This window comes from Neophocaena asiaeorientalis, unplaced genomic scaffold (assembly GCF_003031525.2).
Source record: "Neophocaena asiaeorientalis asiaeorientalis breed wild unplaced genomic scaffold, Neophocaena_asiaeorientalis_V1.1 scaffold39, whole genome shotgun sequence".
In the NCBI taxonomy this organism is placed as follows: domain Eukaryota; kingdom Metazoa; phylum Chordata; class Mammalia; order Artiodactyla; family Phocoenidae; genus Neophocaena; species Neophocaena asiaeorientalis.
In genome coordinates this window covers 7,448,549-7,467,633 of record NW_020175670.1, presented here as the reverse complement: position 1 = coordinate 7,467,633, position 19,085 = coordinate 7,448,549, and the positions used below count along the sequence as shown (strand labels likewise).

Sequence of the window (19,085 nt, the reverse complement as noted above, 5' to 3'; positions counted from 1 at the left end):
TCCCGACCCTGCTGCTTACCAGACATGTGATTTTGTGCAAGTAACTTACCTCTTGGAGCCACCGTTATGAAGAATCCCAGCCCCATCCTCAGAAGGTTGTCCTGGGGATTGAATTAGTTCGTATTTGGAAAGCATTGAGCACTAGTTCCTTGTATATGGTAAGTACAGTATAAGTACTTGTTAAATAAATTGTCTAAGAGAGAAGATGAAAACATATCGACTCTTCTGTCCTCCAAATTCAGGGCAGAAGAAATAGACATACATTTAAAAACTGAGACTGAAGAAATTATGTAACTGCTGTCCTGTTTGTTTATCTCTGCACAGATTTGATACCCAAGGTGACAAATCTTAAATGCCATCCTCTGTGAAAAATCACAAGCCATTGAGAAAGAAGAAGAAGAAGGAATAATATCTCAGTTCCTAAGCCAAGATGGAAAAGTGAACTGTGTGAAAAACATAAAACAGAGCTGGTTTTGATACTTAAAGGCCAGACAAGGCAGAGAGACCACCCAGTGTCAGCCGAGGAAGAAAGAACTGAGTAAGCTAAAAACCCAGACCCGGGGGAACATCAACGTACCAGACACAATTTGGGGAGGACAATTAAAAGCCGCATGGACAAAATTTGTTTAAAAAAATTCCTGGGGTAGAGCTTACAGAAATGAATGATTATATGTGCAACAGTCAACTGAAAGGGGTAAAATTAAAAACCACGAGAGGGGCCCAGCTAAGTGTGGTCCCAGTGAATCGTCTAGAAAGCTAAGAAATGCATCTCATTGTGAGACATGCTCTTTAAAATAATAAAAATAGAAATGAAAGAGGGGCTCTGGATTATTGAAAAATACCCTGCAATGCTTTGTTCTTGGTTTCCTAGAAATTGGATATGGAAGCTTTATGTGGGTGTATGCTTGTATACATACGTATGTGTGTGTATGTACCCACAAAATGCTTCCATATTCAATATATTCATATTCAACATATGCATACATATATACATTTAAAGAAATATTTCCTTTAAAAAATTTCTTTATTAAGTGATACTAAGAGGTGAAAAGGTCACCTGGAACCAACTGACCATTGGCATTAAACTAAACAAAACCCACACCGTGGAAAACATAGAGATTATTACAAATTTGGGCATAGGGTCTACTCCCCTAAAGACGACTGGTTCAGACAGTTACAGAGATGCTCTGAGACTGAAACAGAGGCCTGTGAGCTTGAGCAGTGAACACCATGGGTCACAGGGAGCACTTTGATGTCAATAGCAGCTTTGTGTAAAGAGAGCAGAGAAAATGCAGCCTCTCACCATATGGGAGCCCACTGGTTTCTCGGGCTGCATTATGCCTGGGTCCCATATGTGCAGCTCCCACTGACCACGGCAGCAGCATGGGGCTGGGATTGATAGCCGCAGATGGCTTCTGGCCTGTGAAGTTCAACTCTGTACTCAGCATCAGCTATGGGAAGAAAGGAAGTTTACTTTGAGACTCACTACTTGCTTTGCTTTTTGTCTCTCTTCTTTCCCCACCTTTCCTCCTGGGTCCCTTCAGATCCCCAGATTGCTTCCTTTTTTCTTTTTTTCCTTCCTCCCCTCCTTCTTCCCTTCCTCTTTTCTGTAAACATCTCTTTCCATTTTTGCGGACTCTCTCTCTCTTTCTCTCTCTCTGTCGACTTCTTCAGGCCTCTTAGTGCACTTGCCCCTTTCCAGTCTCCCTCTCCCGTCTCTCGGTCAAGCACTTTCCCCAGAGGCTGCTCACCCTTTCCCAAATGTAGTTTCTGTGAAGCACCAGAATCACCAACTCTGTTGAAAGCAAACAGTTTTGGCCAACAATTTCATTGTCGCTAGGCATTCTGGGGGGAAAAAACGGGCCACCCAATAGTTGGGCTTTAAGTTTCTTTCACGGTCACTTTGAATTCTGTGATTCTTTGGAAGTGTGAAAAGAATTCTCCCAATTTCTGTCTTCCCTGCATCACATACTGATGGTGCCAGGCACTATGCTGCCTGCATTCCTTAGCTTGTGGCCCCCTCCATCTTCCAAATCAGTCGAGTCCTGCTCAAGCTGCATCACTCTAACATTCACTTCTGTCATCACATTTCCTTCTCTGACTCTCCTTTGAGGACCCTTGGGATTCTACTGGGGCCACTCAAATAGTTCAGAATAATCTTCCCCCCTCAAGATTCTTAACTTCATTGTGGCTGCAATGTTCCTTTGGCCATAAAAGTAACATTACTCACAGGTTCTGAGGATTTGGGTGTGGACATCTTTGAGGGGGTCATTATTCTGCCCACTATAGGGCTCATATAATGTTTCCATTTCTTTTAAAAACCACAAAGAAAAAAATCTTTCAGGTAGAGGAAAATGGTTTAACATAGAATATTGATATTTTTTATTGCAACTTACAGGGAGAAATATATATATTGTCACCTATGTGCAAGCACATACAAACACAATTGAAACAAAAGTTTCATCAAGTACGATGAACCCTTACTACAGGTGGTATGTTCTGATAGTTTCTATTTCTTCCTCTTCCTCTGCTTTCTCTTCCTTCCCCTCTTTCCCCTTTTCCCTTTTTTAGTGCTGGCTATCCAGCACTACGCTGACTTCACGACTCACAAAGAGGTCATAATCTATAGTTTGAAAAACACTGACCTAGCTTGTAAACTCAAAAGCTTAAAGCTGTTGGGCAAGTAGCATAAATGGAAGGAGAAGGCTGCGTGGGGACCATGGGAAGTGGAGGCCCCTTGGAAGGGCACCGTGGCTACTAGGCTCCAACCGATCTTTTCCATGTAGGAATGTAGGTCTCTATTGCTAGAATTTCTGATTGCTCTGATTGTTTCTGTGAAGCTTCCCAATTTAAAGATGTGGTAAATAATTCTTAAAAATTTTAAACATTTGTCAGCCGAACAAAATGAGTCTTTCATGTGGTATTGGTCTGATTAAGAATTAATTCTCTTCTTTTTCCTCGAAATGGGAATCCAGACTCCCTGCAAATGGATATAGCACGATCCTCTGTCTTCTCATGACCTGGTGGGGAAGCAAAACAGGATCTCAGCTGAAGAAGGGAGTTGAAAGTGATCATTTCTCTATGAATGAGGCCATACTGGGTGCCCACTGACCGCCAAGAAGGGCAGAGGGACTCAAGTCATTCCAAGAGCATAGAGCCCTCAAGAAATTGAGTTTACCCTTGACTGATCAGAGGAGAGAGAGAAGCTGAATCAGCAGTTTCTTGCTGCTGGTCTTGCCCAACCTTGTCCCTCCGTCATGGCCATTGGGCTCTCTGTCTTTGAAGGTCACCTTATTTAGTTCTCTTACCTAGGCTAGCCAGGCATCCAGGGTTCAAAGAGTTGGTCAATCATTTAAAATCATCTATAAGTAAAACACACTTAAATTTCAAACATAAATCCTACTACTGTATAATTAAGAGATTGAATCAGCCTACTTTATATTCAAGGCCTCTAGACTTTATTAGTTTAAACTACGTAAAATTGTCAATATTCAAACTTTTAAGAAATATTTTTTTTATTTTGGAAAATTTTCAGATTCATAGAAAAGTTGCAAAATTGTGTAATGACGTTCTGTATATTTTCATTCAGTTTCCCCGCATGTTAACAGGTTACATAGGCAGGGCACATTTGGCAAACTCCAAAATTAATATTAGTACGTTACTATTAAGTGAACTGCTTTATTTGGAATCAATCATTTTTTTCACTAATCTCCTTTTTCTGTTCCAGGATGCAATCCAGCATACCCCACTGCATTTAGTTCAACTGGATACAAAGCAATTTTATTCAGTTCCACTTAATACTTTAGGAAAGAGTCTAGCAACCAAAGAAGAAAAAGTCTGTTACAATGTAGCTATTAGGCTCCAGGGAGGAGACTCTCTTGGGGACCCCACATCAATAGGCATCCATTGCCAGTGTGAGATGCTAATCTCATCTAGAATCTAGACAGAGCCATTGACTTCTGAATCTCTGCTCATTGGCCTAGCACAGTGCCTGGCATGTGCTAGGTGCCCAATAAACACATGCTGAATATCTATGGCTTGTCAACAAACAAGAATTCCATGCCTGGAAACCCACACAGGGACAGAAGAACCACTTCCTGCCCAGAAATTGCTCTCTGATTAATTTCATTGTCCATCTAGAACTAAAGCTATCTTGAATATTAATGTTTGTGTTAGTTTGCTAGGGCTGCTATAACAAAGTACCACAGACTGGGTGGCTTAAACAATGGAAATTTCTTTTCTCACAGTCCTGGAAGCCAGAAGACTGAGATCACGGTGTCCACAGGGTTGGTTTCATCTGAGGCCTCTCTCCCTGGCTTGCAGATGGCCATCTTCTCCCTGTGTCTTCACATGGTTTTCCTTCTGTTCATGCCTGTGTCCCAAATTCCTCTTCTTACAAAAATCCCAATCCTCGTGGGTGGGATCGCACATGAATGACCTCATTTTAACTTACTTACTTCCTCAAAGACCCCATCTCCAAATAAGTCACATTCTGAGGTACTGGGAAGTGGGACTTCCACATATGAATTTGGGAAAAACAACTTGGCTTATAACATATCTAAAGTTTAGGGATGAGGAAAAAAGTCAGAGGCAGAACTTTCCTTAATCCAAATGTCACTCATGTCTAGAGGCCCAGGCTGTTCTCCTCTCTCCTGACTCTTCTGAACACTTTATTACAGGACTAGACCTGCCTTATTCTATGACAGTGTCCCCTCAACTAGACCAGATCTATAAAACGCCGTCAGCCAGACCAGTACAATGTTGAAAAGTCTCTAGAAGTTACTTTCTGTATATTTGTTTGAGGGACTAGAGGAAAATAAAGCCCCTTCCCAACAACTCGCAAAGCAAGAGAGTGGGTATGAGGGCCTTGTTGCTGTCAGGGACAAAGGGCAGTGCCTAAAGCTCTTTCATCACTGAAATTCTGGGCTTCGAAGAATGTGGGCGGGCCCAAAGCACATTTTCCTAACGTGTGCCTGTGGGTCTGTGTGTGCGTGCCTGGGAGAGCGTTAGAATTTTTTTTGAAAGCTTATCTCCAAGGCTGTGATCAGCATTTGGAGACTCAAAAATGAAAACAATCACACTATACAGACGTTACCTGACAGGCAGGAGTCTGAAAGAAAAATTAAATAATGAACAGGCCAAGGGCACCAGGGGCAGGAATCTGAAGGGTAAGCCTTCAGTGCAGGCATTTTGATAAAGAAAAGCTGCAGGGGAAAAGCAATTCACCAGGAAGAGACCAGGACCAAAATGGGCCTAGGAAAGCTGCCCAGGGATGGGAGGAAAGGGGAAGCGGCCACAAGCGTGCTGTCCGTGGCTGTCATTACCCCAGAATTATCAGGCACCTGAAACAACAAGGTCAAGAATGTGACCTGAACGATACTTGAAATATTTGTTTAGGAAACCACATACTGGGAGGAAGACTTAAAAAGGAGTTAAATTGGGGCATTCACCTTTTCTTATTGCAGAATGAAACAGCAAACGTTCAAGCAAAGACTGTGGGGCTCAGGAAATTCTTTTTATTAACATGCTAAAGAAAACTGATAGGAGACAGGGTGAGGAGAGGGCGAGGCTCTGACCCTGACCGATTTCTTGGTGTGGGACCAGCCGAGGGCAGGGGGAGGAATCTGGGGGACAGGCAAGGCCTCAGCCCCTCCCTGCACAGCCAGCAGCCCAGCCTGCCTAGGCATCCGGATTCCAGGCCTCCAGTCCTCGAAGACAAAGGACCCTTCCCCCCTTGTCAGCCTTCCTGTTCCCGGGGATTGTGTGGCCCGGCCCTTTGATCAAGCTAAGGGGCATTATGTCTGCGGACAACTGCTTTAAGTATGAAGGTTTTAGGGCTGGCTCTCAAGTCTCAGCCCTTAGTGCTCCCAGGCAAAGGGATTATAGCTGGCCTCTTAGGATTTCTGCTTTTCCCCCTGAAGTGACCAGGTCTCTAAACAGGGCTTTCTGACCCTGTCCCACCCTTGGAAAGAGAGTGTAGTTAAGAGATGGGCCGGGTGGGTACAGTGCCATCATAAACCCTCCATCTTTAATGTGGTTGTGGCTTAAATGCTCTTTTACAAATTCCCACAATGGAATGAGAATCCACCCGTGGCCAAAGTGAATCTCTGACAAAGATGCATTTGAGGTAATAGACTGGAGCCAAGACCCTTGGGTTCTAGACCTGGCCCTGCAGCTTCCTGACCAAGTCATTTTTAGTCATTCAGTTCCTCAGGGTGTGAGTTTTCTCTCTTTAAAAAAATTCGAAGTTTAAACTTGGCAAGCTCTGGGAGCTAGATTTTAAAACCCTGTGATTCCTTCACTGTTACATATGCTCTGTTTGACCCTGCAATGACATAGGTACAGTATAGTTCATTGGCTTCAAGAAATAGGTAAATGGGGCTTCCCTGGTGGCGCAGTGGTTGAGAGTCCGCCTGCCGATGCAGGGGACACGGGTTCGTACCCCGGTCCGGGAGGATCCCACATGCCGCGGAGCGGCTGGGCCCGCTGGGCCTGCACATCCGGAGCCTGTGCTCCGCAACAGGAGAGGCCATAGTGGTGGGGGGCCCGCGTAACGCAAAAAAAAAAAAAAAGGTAAATGGAAAGAGGAATACGAACAGCTCCTTCAAAAATCGTTTCAGATGGTGACACTTTTTTCCACAACTCACCAGTTTAATAAAGAGTTGGTGTCTCACAAAGTCAGATGTAATGTCTCTGGGTGACACTTTTCTGATTTTACTTGGAGATAATATAATGACAACTCTATTCTAGAAGGGTCCATCTCTCTTGCTGTTGTTCCATGGACCACTTCTCTTCCTAGTCAAGGGGAATCCCCTTCCTCACAGCAGTAGCAAAAAGAAGTTGTGAGACAAGAGAAATAGACGGACTTGAGATCTCCTGAGAATTGTTTAAGATTTGGCATATAATTGTATTCATTTAACAGAGCGAGCAATTAGGATCTATATCTGAAAGTAGCTTTTCTAAGTAATGATTGAATTAAGCACATTTGGAAAAGTGCTGAGAATATCTTAGAGGTGTTTTATCGTCATTATTGGTGATGACAAGTTTCCATGTCTTCTATTAACTGAACTCAATGAGATTACTCAATACTAGGCTTACGTATCACAACTTTAAAGAGTTCAGAAACCCACTGGGTGTCTTTTCTTCAGGATAGTATGGGAGAAGTTTCTGGACACCAGAATCCCAGGGTTCATCTAATTCTTTTCCTGATCTTTGTTTTTAGATTTTGAAAAGTGCTGTGAGGCTTTGACAATCTCTCAGTGCTTCTATTGCAATAATATTAATGATGAACTAGAGAGACACTTTGAATTTCTAAGGAAAGTCCTTGTCTCTGACTCGGTCCCTACACCAGGTCCTGAGTTTGATCTTTAGATCTCATCCAGAGTCAAGACTTCATCCTTTCTCACAAGCCATCACTTTATGAGGCTGATGTCTAAATCTCTGCCTCCTGATTCAGTCTCTTTCTTGAGCCTATCTTATTGTTCTAAACATTTCCACTTGGAAGTTCCTTAGGGATCCTAAATTCAAGTACTGAAGACTAATTCATGATGTTTCCTCCAAAAGGCAGCCTCGCTGATATCCTTCATTCTATCATGGCAACACCCTTCTCCTGGACACCCAACTTAAACTTGGCATCACCGCTAACTGGTCCTCTCTCTTGCCTGGTCATGTCAGTTCTTCCTTCTCAGTGTCTTTGCAATATGCCCTTTTTGGCAAATTCTAACTCATCACACTGGTCTGAATCCTTATTGCCTGATCTTTTGGCTGCCATTTTCTGCCCAGCCATCATGTAAATCACTTTTGAATGAATTCATTCACTCAACAAATATCTTTTGAGAGCCTTCTATGTTCTCTTCAACAACCATCAATAACACATTGATTGACATCTATGGAATAAGATGCAAACTCCTGAACCTGACAGGCAGCCTCCCACCTCCCCACCTAAACTTGGCTTCCGCTCACTCTTCTCATATGCACCTCCACTTCCCCAGACAAACAGTTCTTCTGAAAATACTTAAAGCATTCCCCTTTCTTTGGATTCCCTACCTGGAAGTCCTTTCTTCTTTCCTTACTTAACTGTAACCATTTCTCCTATGGCAGCTGTTCCCTTCAGTCAGTTCCTATAAATTTACAGTTTATTCTGTTCCCCTTACACTGGCACTTGCAAAATCGTATTGCTGTCTATATTTTCTATATCTTGTCACCCCAACTGGTCCGTGTCCGCCTCCAGAGATACAGTGATTGCATGCATCTTTGTGACCCATTACCCTAGTGGAATAAATTGCAGGAAGGAAGGAAAATGAACAATTATTGAGTACCTACAGTGTACCAAAAACTCTTTTTTAAATTAATTAATTAATTAATTTTTGGCTGCTTTGGGTCTTAGTTGCTGCGTGTGGGCTTTCTCTAGTTGCGATGAGCGGGGGCTACTCTTCAACGTGGTTTGTGGGCTTCTCACTGTGGTGGCTTCTTTTGTTGTGGAGCACGGGCTCTGGGCACACGGGCTTCAGTAGTGGTGGCACGCGGGCTCAGTAGTTGTGTCGGTAGTTGTGGCGCATGGGCTTAGTTGCTCTGTGACATGTGGGATCTTCCCGGACCAGGGCTTGAACCCGTGTCCCTGCATTGGCAGCTGGATTCTTAACAACTGTGCCACCAGGGAAGTCCCCCAAAACTCTTATATATTGGGTTGTTTTTTTTTTTCTTTCAACATCTCATTTAGTGCTCTAAACTGGGGATTGGCAAGCTATAGCCTATGAGCCAAATCTAGCCCATCTGTTCTTATAAAGCCCTAGTGGAACAGAGCCACACCTGGTCATTTACACTTTGTCTGCGGTGGCCTCTGCACTACAATGGCGGAGTTGAGGAGCTGTGGCAGAGACTGCATGGCCAGCAAAACGTAGAATATTTACTCTTCCTCTCTCTTCCAGGAAAAGTTTGCTGACTCATGGTCTAAAAAAAACAGAGAAGGTAAGATCTATTATCATCTGTTTTTATAGGTGAGGAACCAGAAGTTCAGACCATTTGAGTAAATTTCTTAAGGTCACACAACTACTAAGGGGCCCAGCAAAAACTTCAGGCCAGGTCTATGTGATTCTAGAACCCACAGGCTTTGCATCTGACCACAGGATATATATGTTTGATGCTAGGGAAGCTATCATTTATTTAATACCCCGTGACTTGTCTTCATACTTTTGCAGGAAGGGATTCATTAGCTAAAATTACCTGGATTTTCAGGCACATATCAAATGCCTCTGCCTGACCACATTAACATTATTTTAAAAGACATTTTCTGTGATTTCCCACCATAGAGTTACCTCATGCTACTGTAATTACTTCCGGAAGGACATGACTACTTGAGGGCAGGGGCTGGGTCTTGTGCCCTGAGCCTTCAGTGTCATCCTGGCACATAGTAAGCCCCCAACATATGCATGTTGCAGGATATCCATTTCAGGAATGACTGTTATTTTGAGAGAGATAAGTTCTTTTCACAAGTACCAGATTTCAGGAGTTAGTATGGAAAAGCTCCTGCTGTGGGGTCACTGACCACCTAAACTTCAACTCCTGTGCCATTACTTACTAGCTATATTACTATGGGCAAGATGCCTAATCCATATACGCTTTTGTATTTTTATCTGCAAAATGAAAATCATACAGTTATTTCGATGAGATGAAATAAGACAAGTACTTACAGCAATTCCTGGCCCACAGTAAGTGATCAACATAAATATATGTTGTTATTATTATTGGCTAAAGGCTCTGCATCAATGCTAGGAAAACCAAATTCATTTCTGAAGAGCCATAAAATCCTACAAAATGGAAAAGGCAGCAAAACAAATACGCAAGGAAAGGAGACAAGAGAAAGATGACGAGGAAAGCAAATGAGTCCTTCCTCGGCAAAATTTTTCCAGAAAATATATTTTTTAATCAATACATAGAGATACTTGTGTTATTAAGAATATATCCCACCCTACAGAGGAAAATAAGGGGAAGGAAACTTTGCCCAAACAACGGTTTTGGAAGACAAGGCCCAAATATAGTGCAGAGAGGGGACTAAAGTAGTTTGTAAAGCAGCACACTTAATCATATTAATTTGCACATAATAGGCAGCAATGCCCAAACTGGCCCCTCACTGAGATTCACGTCATTACCCTAAAGAAATTAAACTGCTACCAAGATCCCACGACATGTGAATCAGTTCTACCTGGAATAGCTATTAGAGCTATAATCATGCCCCATTTGAAGTCCTGACTTCGTGAATATGATTGAGAGCTTGTTGAATGAAGCCAAATTTGTCTAAGCCTCCATGGGAGGAAAGGAACGGACCTGCTGCTGATGGCAGGCATCAATCACTGGGTCCTTTCTGCCGACTTTCAGAAATCCAATACAGAATGAGTCCCTTATGGATTCTCGGACACATCATTAAGAGGTGATTCCCGTTGATTTCCTGTTCCGTTTACTCTTTGTTTAAGTTCAGCCATAGACATCCGCACTCTTTCTAAAATGTTGTTTAAAAGACATGGTTGGGGGTGGGGAGTGGGGACAGCTTCTCAGACTCTGAATTTCTGTTCTCTGTAGGTTTTCTTTTTCCTCCAGAATATCAAATTATCCTCTTTGCACACACTTTACTCTTCAGTAATTTGGTTTTATATCTTAAGTGATTTCAAATGACACAAAACTAGGGGTCTATGTTTTCTCTAGTTTTGTAAAATGTAGTTCTTAGAGTTGGAAAATCCATTTGGTCTCTAAAATGGATCATGAATATTTTGAAGAAGCTATCAGCAAAAGGAAGTAAAATTTGCCAATATGGTGGCTACTCTGCTGACGTGATATGCTTCTTCATCATGGACCTCTGAGAATTCCAGAGGGATCCACAGAGCCTTGTACCGCCCTTCTCATACCCTCTTCCTGGGACTTGGTCACTCTGGTTCCTTTTAAGTAAGTCTCTGTGTTTGTACCATGAGACCCTACTTCCCTAAACCTCCCAGATTGGACCCAGTATTAATGCCTCAGCCAAGGGCAACCATAAGTAGATTAGACATCAGGAAGACTTGTGGTCTATGACGATATTCTGGACTGAAAACTCTTATCAGTAGGGGTGTTCATGTTGGATGTTGACCAGCCTAACCAGAGCCTGACTCTTGGGGTCTAATGATGTCAGGGAAGAAAAAAACCCTAAGCCACAATAAACATAGGGACAGAATTAATAAGATCCATTATGTCTACAGGAGTAACCCTCTCAGAGAGTAACTGAAACAAATAGAAGCTGATTTAAAGAATGCAAAAGTCCCTGGAGTCAAGAGCAGTGGTCATCGTGACATCATATACATACACACATACAAATACATACACATATAATTGTTGTTTGAAGCATACTTCGAAATACCTCGCTGCTCCCAGAGTATTTTTCTAGTAAGCTGTGTGTGTGTGTGTGTGTGTGTGTGTGTGTGTGTGTGTGTTTGGTGGTGGTAGGGGGGTTTGGAGGGTGCAGTTTACAGATTAAGAATATGAAACAATTTCTATGTACCTGACACTTGTTCTGGTTGGCTTTCCATAACCATTGGACAAAGACAACTTCAAAGAGCTTGAGTGAGCTATTTGCCTTTAATTTCTGATTACCTTAGTTTCTGATTAGCTTAATCCTGAAGAAATCATGCCAAGCTGGCAGAACATTTGAAGAGACAGCCAGGCAGAAAAGGTTCTGTGCATAAATCTCAATAGTGAAGGTATGAAAGGTAGTCCTAAGTAGCAGGTCCTTGGCGCCTGGGCTAAGATGGTATTATGGGTTGAATTGTGTCCCTCTTGAAACTCCTGTTTTGAAGCCCTAATCCCCAGTATCTCAGAAGGTGACTGTATTTAGAGATAGGGCCTTTAAAGAGCTAAGTTAAAGTGAGTCCATTAGGGTGGATCCTAATCCAATCTATTGTCTTTATAAAAAGATGAAATTTGAAAACACAAAGAGATACTAGGGACGTACATACAGCTGAAGGACCATGTGAAGACAGAGGAAAGACCGCATGAGGACACAGCAAGAAGGTGGCCATCTGCAAGCCAAGGAGAGAGAGGTTTCAGGAGAAACCAAACCTGATGACACCTTGATCTTGGACTTCCAGCCTTCAGAACTGTGAGAAACAAATTTCTGTTGCTTAAGCCACCCAATCTGTGCTACCCTAACAGACTAATACAGATGGAGTACAGGAGGACTCACTCTATAATGAGTTAGGAGTGTCCAAGATCCAGCTGTAGTGAACGGTGTCATTTTGACCCACATGAGAGCATGATGGCAGGGGGAGGACATTTGCATTTGAGTGCCTACGGTGTCCGGAAAGTGAGACTGATACTCTATACACTCACATTTCATCTCCACAACAAGCTGGTGAAGTGACTTACTCTCCTTTTGTAGGTGAGGAAGCTGAAGCTTAGCAAGTGAAGAATCATGTCTGAGATTGCAAGAGAGGGTCAGGTGTGGCAGGCTCCCAGGTGGATACCAGGAAGATTTGCAGGAGCCTCCTGATAGAAGAAAAGGGTCTGTGTCAAAGTTAGATTCCAGACCACCTGGGGCTGAGGTCTGTTCAGTATCATTAATGCTCCAAAATATGTCAAGGGCTGGCTACTGTGGTAAAGAAAAGTCTCAATCCATGAACTTTGGGTTAAAATCATGGCTTTGGAAGATCTCGGGCAAATCACTAACTCACTAAACCTCATTCCCTTACCTGTGAAATAGTAACACTTCTTAAAGCATTGTGTTCAAACTTTATAGGATTGTTGAAAAATTAGATGAGTTAATACATTTAAAGTTATCACCGTATATATTTGTCAGTGTTCTACAGAGAAACAGAACTAATAGGATGTGTATATATAGAGAGATTTAATTTAAGGAATTGGCTCACGTGATTATGGAGGCTTGACAAGTTCAAAATCTGATAGGGAAGGCTTACAGGCTGGAGATTCAGGAAAGTATCACAGTTTGAAAACAAAGGCAGTCCAATATAGAGCTGATGTTGCAGGTAAAGTCCAAAGACCAGCTGCTGGAGAATCCCTCTTGCTGGAAGGAGGTGTGCCTTTTGTTCTACTCAAGCCCTCAACTGATTGGATGAGGCCCACTCACATTAAGGAGAGCAATCTGCTTTCCCCAAAGTCCTCCAATTTTATTAATTAATTAATTGGCTGCATTGTGTCTTCGTTGCTGCACGCGGGTTTTCTCTAGTTGTGGCGAGCAGGTGCTACTCTTTGTTGCAGTGTACAGGCTTCTTATTGCTGTGGCTTCTTTGTTGTGGAGCACAGGCCCTAAGCGTGTGGGCTTCAGTAGTTGTGGCATGCAGGCTCAGTAGTTGTGGCTTGTGGGCTGTAGAGCACAGGCTCAGTAGTTGTGCATGGGCTTAGTTGCTCCGCAGCATGTGGCATCTTACCAGACCAGGGCTTGAACCCGTGTCCCCTGCATTGGAAGTCAGATTCTTTACCACTGTGCTACCAGGGAAGTCCCAAAGTCTACCAATTTTAAATGTAAATCTCATCCAAAAACACACTCACAGAGAAAGTGTGGTCAAGATGGAGCAGGAAGACCCTGAGCTCACATCACCCATGGGCACCTCAAAATTACAGTTATTTACAGTGCAATGATCTATGAGAATGACCTGAAGACCAACAGAAAAGATTTTCTGCCACTAAAGGTATAAAGAGGGAACCGCAACAAAACACTTAGGAGGGGTGGAGATCCACAAATGGAAGGATAATCACAATTGCCAAGGTTCTCTCCAAGGAGCAAGGGGCCTGAGACCCACAATAGGCTCCTCTGACCAGGGTCCCTGTACTAGGAAGATGAGCCCCTAAACCTCTGGCTTTGAAGGCCAGAGAGGCTTGCATATAGGAGAGCCAGAGGGCTGTAGGAAACAGAGATTCTGCTCTTAAAGGGCATGTACAAAATTTCACATGCTCTGAGTCCCACCTCAGAGGCAGTAATTTGAAAGGAACCTGGGTAAACCCACTTACTGATCTTGGAGAGCCTCCCAAAAGGCAGGAGGCAGCTAGCAGCCCCGTTGGAATATAGATGCTGGCAGCAGCCATTCTGGGGAGCTCCTTCTACCACAAGAACACTACTACTGGCAAGGGCCATTTTGGAGTCCTCCCTCTAGCCTATTGCTGCTAGGGCTTACCTGCCCAGCCCCTGGCCCCATAGCCAGCTTCCCCAGGAACTGGTTGCACCCACATTGGGCAGGGCTTGGCAGCAAACCAGGCCAGGGCCCAGTCTTACCTACCACCTTGCCCATGGTAGTTGGTCCTGTCAAAACAGAAGGGCCCACACAGCTCACAATAGGGAGCACCCCTAGAGTATATAGCTCTGGTGACCAGAGGAGAGTGTATTTCTGGGCCTCTTAGGACATCTCCTACATAAAGTCACTTCTCCAAGATCAGCAAACATAACTGACCTACCTGTTGCATAGAAACAAACACAGAGAGTTAGGCAAAATGAGGAGACAGAAGAATATATTCCAAAAGAAGGGACAAGACAAAACCTCAGAAAAAGAACTAAACAAAAAGGAGATAAGCAATCTACCTGATAAAGAGTTTAAGGTAATGATTATAAAGATGCTCAATGAACTCAGGAGAAGAATGGATAAACACAGTGAGAATTTTAACAAAGAGTTAGAAAATATAAAGAAGAACCAAACAGAGCTGAAGAATATAATAACTGAAATTTAAAAATACTCCAGAAGGAACCAACAATAGATTAGATGATACAGAGGAATGGATTAGTGAACTGGAAGACAGAGTAGTGGAAATCACTGAAGCTGAACAGAAAAAAGAAAAAAGAATTAAAAAAAATAAGAATAGTTTAAGAGACCTCTAGGACATCAGGAATACTAATATTCACATTATAGGGATCCTAGAAGGAGAAGGAAACAGACATCCAAGTCCAGGAATCACAGAGAGCCCCAAATAGGATGAACCCAAAGAGGTCCACACCAAAATGCATTGTAATTAAAATGGCAAAAATTAAAGATAAAGAGGGAATCTTAAAAGCAGCAAGGGAAAAGCAACTAGTTTGTACAAGGGAATTCCCATAAGACTCTCAACACACTTTTCAGCAGAAACTTTTCAGGCAAGAAGGGAATGGCATGATATATTCAAAGTGATGAAAGGAAAAAGCCTACAACCAAGAATACTCTACCTGGAAAAGTTATCATCTAGATTTGAAGAAAAGATAAAGAGTTTTACAGACAAGAAAAGTTAAAAGAAATCAACACCACTAAACTGGCTTTATAAGAAATGTTAAAAGGACTTCTCTAACTGGAAAAGAAAAGGCCACAAATAGGAATGTAAAAATTATGACAGGGAAAATCTCCTTGGTAAAGGCAAATATACAGTAAAGGTAGTAGATCAACTACTTATAAAACTAGGAGGAAGTTTGAAAGACAAAAGTAGTAAAATCATCTCTATCTGCAATAAGTACTTAAGGAATACACAAAACAAAAAATATAAAATGTGATGTCAAAACATTAAACTTAGGTGGGGGGAGTAAAAATACAGGGTTGTTGGAATGCATTTGAACTTGAGATCATCAACTTAAAATAATCAGATATATATGTATACATAGGTTGCTATATATGAATCTCATGGTAACCACAAACCAAAAACCTATAATAAATACACACACACAAAAAGAGAAAAGAATCCAAACATAATACTTCCCTTAAATCACAAGGGAAGAGAGCAAAAGAACAAGAAAGGAACAACAAGAGACTCTACAAAAACAACCAGAAAACAGCTCACAAAATGGCAATAAGTACACACCTATAAATAATTACTTTATATGTAAATGGACTAAATGTTCCAATCAAAAGACAGAGTAGCCAAATGGATAAAAACACAAGACTCATATATATGTTGCCTACAAGAGACTCATTTCATATCTAAAGACACACAAAGACTGGAAATGAGGGAATGGAAAAAGGTATTCGATGCACATGGAAACAAAAAGAAAGCTGGGTTAATAATACTTATATCCAACAAAATAGACTTTAAAACAGAGTCTTTAACAAGAGACAAAGAAAGACATTACATAATGATAAAATTGTAAATATATATGCACCAAACTTAGGAGCACCTAAATATCAATACAAAAAGCAAATATTAATAAACATAAAGGGAGAACTTGACAGTAACACAATAATAGGGGACTTTCACACCCACTAACAACAATAGCCAGATCATTCAGACAGAAAAACAATAAGGGGAACACTAGCCTTAAACAACAAATTAGATCAGATGGATTTAATAGGTATATGTAGAACATTCCATCCAAAAGCAGCAGAATACACTTTCTGTTCAAGTGCACATGGAACATTCTCCAGGATAGATCACACGCTAGGCTACAAAACAAGCCTCAAAAAATTTAAGAAGATTGAAATGATATTAATCATCTTTTCTGACTACAATATCTAGAGACTAGAAATCAACTACAAGGAGAAAACTGCAAAAAACACAAACATATGGAGGTTAAATAATAAGCTACTAAACAACCAATAGGTCACCGAAGAAGTCAAAGAGGAAATAAAAAATACCTGCAGACAAATATACACAAATCTGCTGCAACTCTAATACACTAACGTCAAACTATCAGAAAGAGAAATTAAGAAAACAATTCCATTTGCAATCACATCAAAAATGAAAAATACTTAGGAATAAATCTAACCAAAGGAAGTAAAAGACTTGTATTTGGAAAACTGTAAGACTTTGATGAAAGCAATTGAAAACATAAACAAATGGAAAGATATACTGTGTTCATGGATTGGAAGTAATATTGTTAAAATGACTATATTACCCAAGGCAATCTACAGATTCAATGTAATCCCTAACACAACACCAGTGGCATTTTTCATAGAAATAGAACAAATAATTCTAAAATTTGTATGGAAACCAACAGACCCCAAATAGCCAAAGCAATCTTGAGAAAGAAGAACAAAGCTGGAGGTGTCACACTCTCTGATTTCAAACTATATTACAAAGCTACAGTAATCAAAACAGTATGCTACTGGCACAAAAGCAGATATATAAATTAATGGAACAGAATAGAGAGCCCCAAAATAAACTCACTTTATATGGTCAATTAATTTATGACAAAGGAGGTAAGAATATACAATGGGGAAAAGACAGCTTCTTCAATATATGGTGTTGGGAAAATTGGACAGCTACATGCAGAAGAATCAAATGGCACTACTTTCTCACATCATATACAAACAAACAAACAAAATTCAAAATGAGTTAGAGGCTTAAACATAGGACTTGACACCATAAAACTCCTAGAAGAAAACATAGGCAATACACTCTTTGACATTGGTCTTAGCAATATTTTTTTTGATCTCTTTCCTCAGGCAAGAAAATAAACAAGAAAAGCAAAAATAAACAAATGGGACTATATAAAACTAAAAAGATTTTGCTATCAACAAAGCAAAAAGGCAGGCTACTGACTGGGAGAAGATATTTGCAAATGATGTATCTGGTAAGGGGGGGGTGTTGATATCTAAAATATGCAAAGAATTTATACAATTCAACATAAAAAAATGAACAACCTGATTATAAAATGGGCAGAGGGGGCTTACCTGGTGGGGCAGTGATTGAGAGTCCACCTGCTGATGCAGGGGACACAGGTTCATGCCCCTGTCCGGGAAGACCCCACATGCTGCGGAGCTGCTGGGTCCGTGAGCCATGGCTGCTGAGCCTGCGCGTCCGGAGCCTGTGCTCTGCAACAGGAGAGGCCACAGCAGTGAGAGGCCCGTGTACTGCAAAAAAAAAAAATGGGCAGAGGAAGTGAATAGACATTTTTCCAAAGAAGACATAGAGATGGCCAACAGACCCATGAAAAGATGCTCAACATCACTAATCATCAGGAAAATGCAAATAAAATCACAATGAGATACCACCTCACACTTATCAGAATGACTATAATTAAAAAGACAATACATAACAAGTGTTCGCAAGGACATGGAAAAAAGGGAACCGTCATGCTTTGTTGGTAGGAATGTAAATTGGTGCAGACACTACGGAAAAGAGTAGAGGTTCCTCAAAAAATTAAAAATAGAACTGTCATATGATCCAGCAATTTCACTTCTGAATATTTACTTGAAAACAAAAACACTAATTTGAAAAGATAAATGCACTCCCATGTTCATTGCAGCATTATTTACAATAGCCAAAGTATGGAAGCAACATAAGTGTCCATCGATAGATGAATGGATAATGAAGATGTAGTATATATATATATATATATATATATGCAGTGAAATATTAGTCAAAAAAAATGAAATCATGCTATTTGTGACAACATGGTTGGATCTAGAGGGTATTATACTAAATGAAATAGAGAAAGACAAATACCACATGATCTCACTTACATGTGTAATCTAAAATGCAAAACAAATAAGCAAAACAAAATGAAAACAGACTCATGATACAGAGAATAAATGAGTGTTTTCCAGAAGGAAGGAATGTGGGAGACTAGAAAAATATGTAAAGGGGATTAAGAGATACAAACTTCCAGTTATATAATAAATAAGTCATGGGGATATAGTATACAACATAAGGAATATGGTCGATAATACTGTAATACTTTGTATGGGGACAGATGGTTATTAGTCATATTATGGTGATCATTTCATAATGTATGCAAAAGTCGAATAATTATGTATCAATAGTACATCTGAAACTAACATAAAATTATACATTGTCTGTACTTAAATTTTTAAAAAATGAACCAGAATTAGTGTTAGAAAAAGGTAGGGAAAAGGGGTCATTATGAAGATAGAGATCATAAAGAAATAAATTTTGGTCCATAGAGTTCTTGAAATCATTTTAATAATATTACATGTCTGCTTTTTAAGGTATATAAAACACTTGAATGGATATATAAAAAGATTAATATTAAGTTTATAATCAACATTTAATTGTTTGGGAGAATTCAATTTCCTAAATTAATGGGCTTTGATTTACTAGCTGTATGAGGAGTTTTTTTAAGGAAATACTGATCATTGAAATATTTAAAACAAAATAAAAACAAACTCACAGAAACATTCAAAATAATGTTTGACCAA

The 19,085-nt window shown here is 40.8% G+C and overlaps 1 long non-coding RNA gene across 2 annotated transcripts; it reads right to left on the bottom strand.

The window, feature by feature from the left end:
- Positions 1-2,297: 2,297 nt before the first annotated feature.
- Positions 2,298-17,650, bottom strand: LOC112390618 (uncharacterized). Of its 2 annotated transcripts, none has more exons than XR_003001306.1 (3): positions 17,598-17,650; positions 8,809-8,949; positions 2,298-3,020 (listed from the first exon to the last, which is right to left on the bottom strand). It is a non-coding gene; the product is annotated as an uncharacterized LOC112390618 (long non-coding RNA). The 2 variants fall into 2 exon arrangements; XR_003001305.1 differs by lacking the exon at positions 17,598-17,650 and adding an exon at positions 12,888-13,193.
- Positions 17,651-19,085: the final 1,435 nt, after the last annotated feature.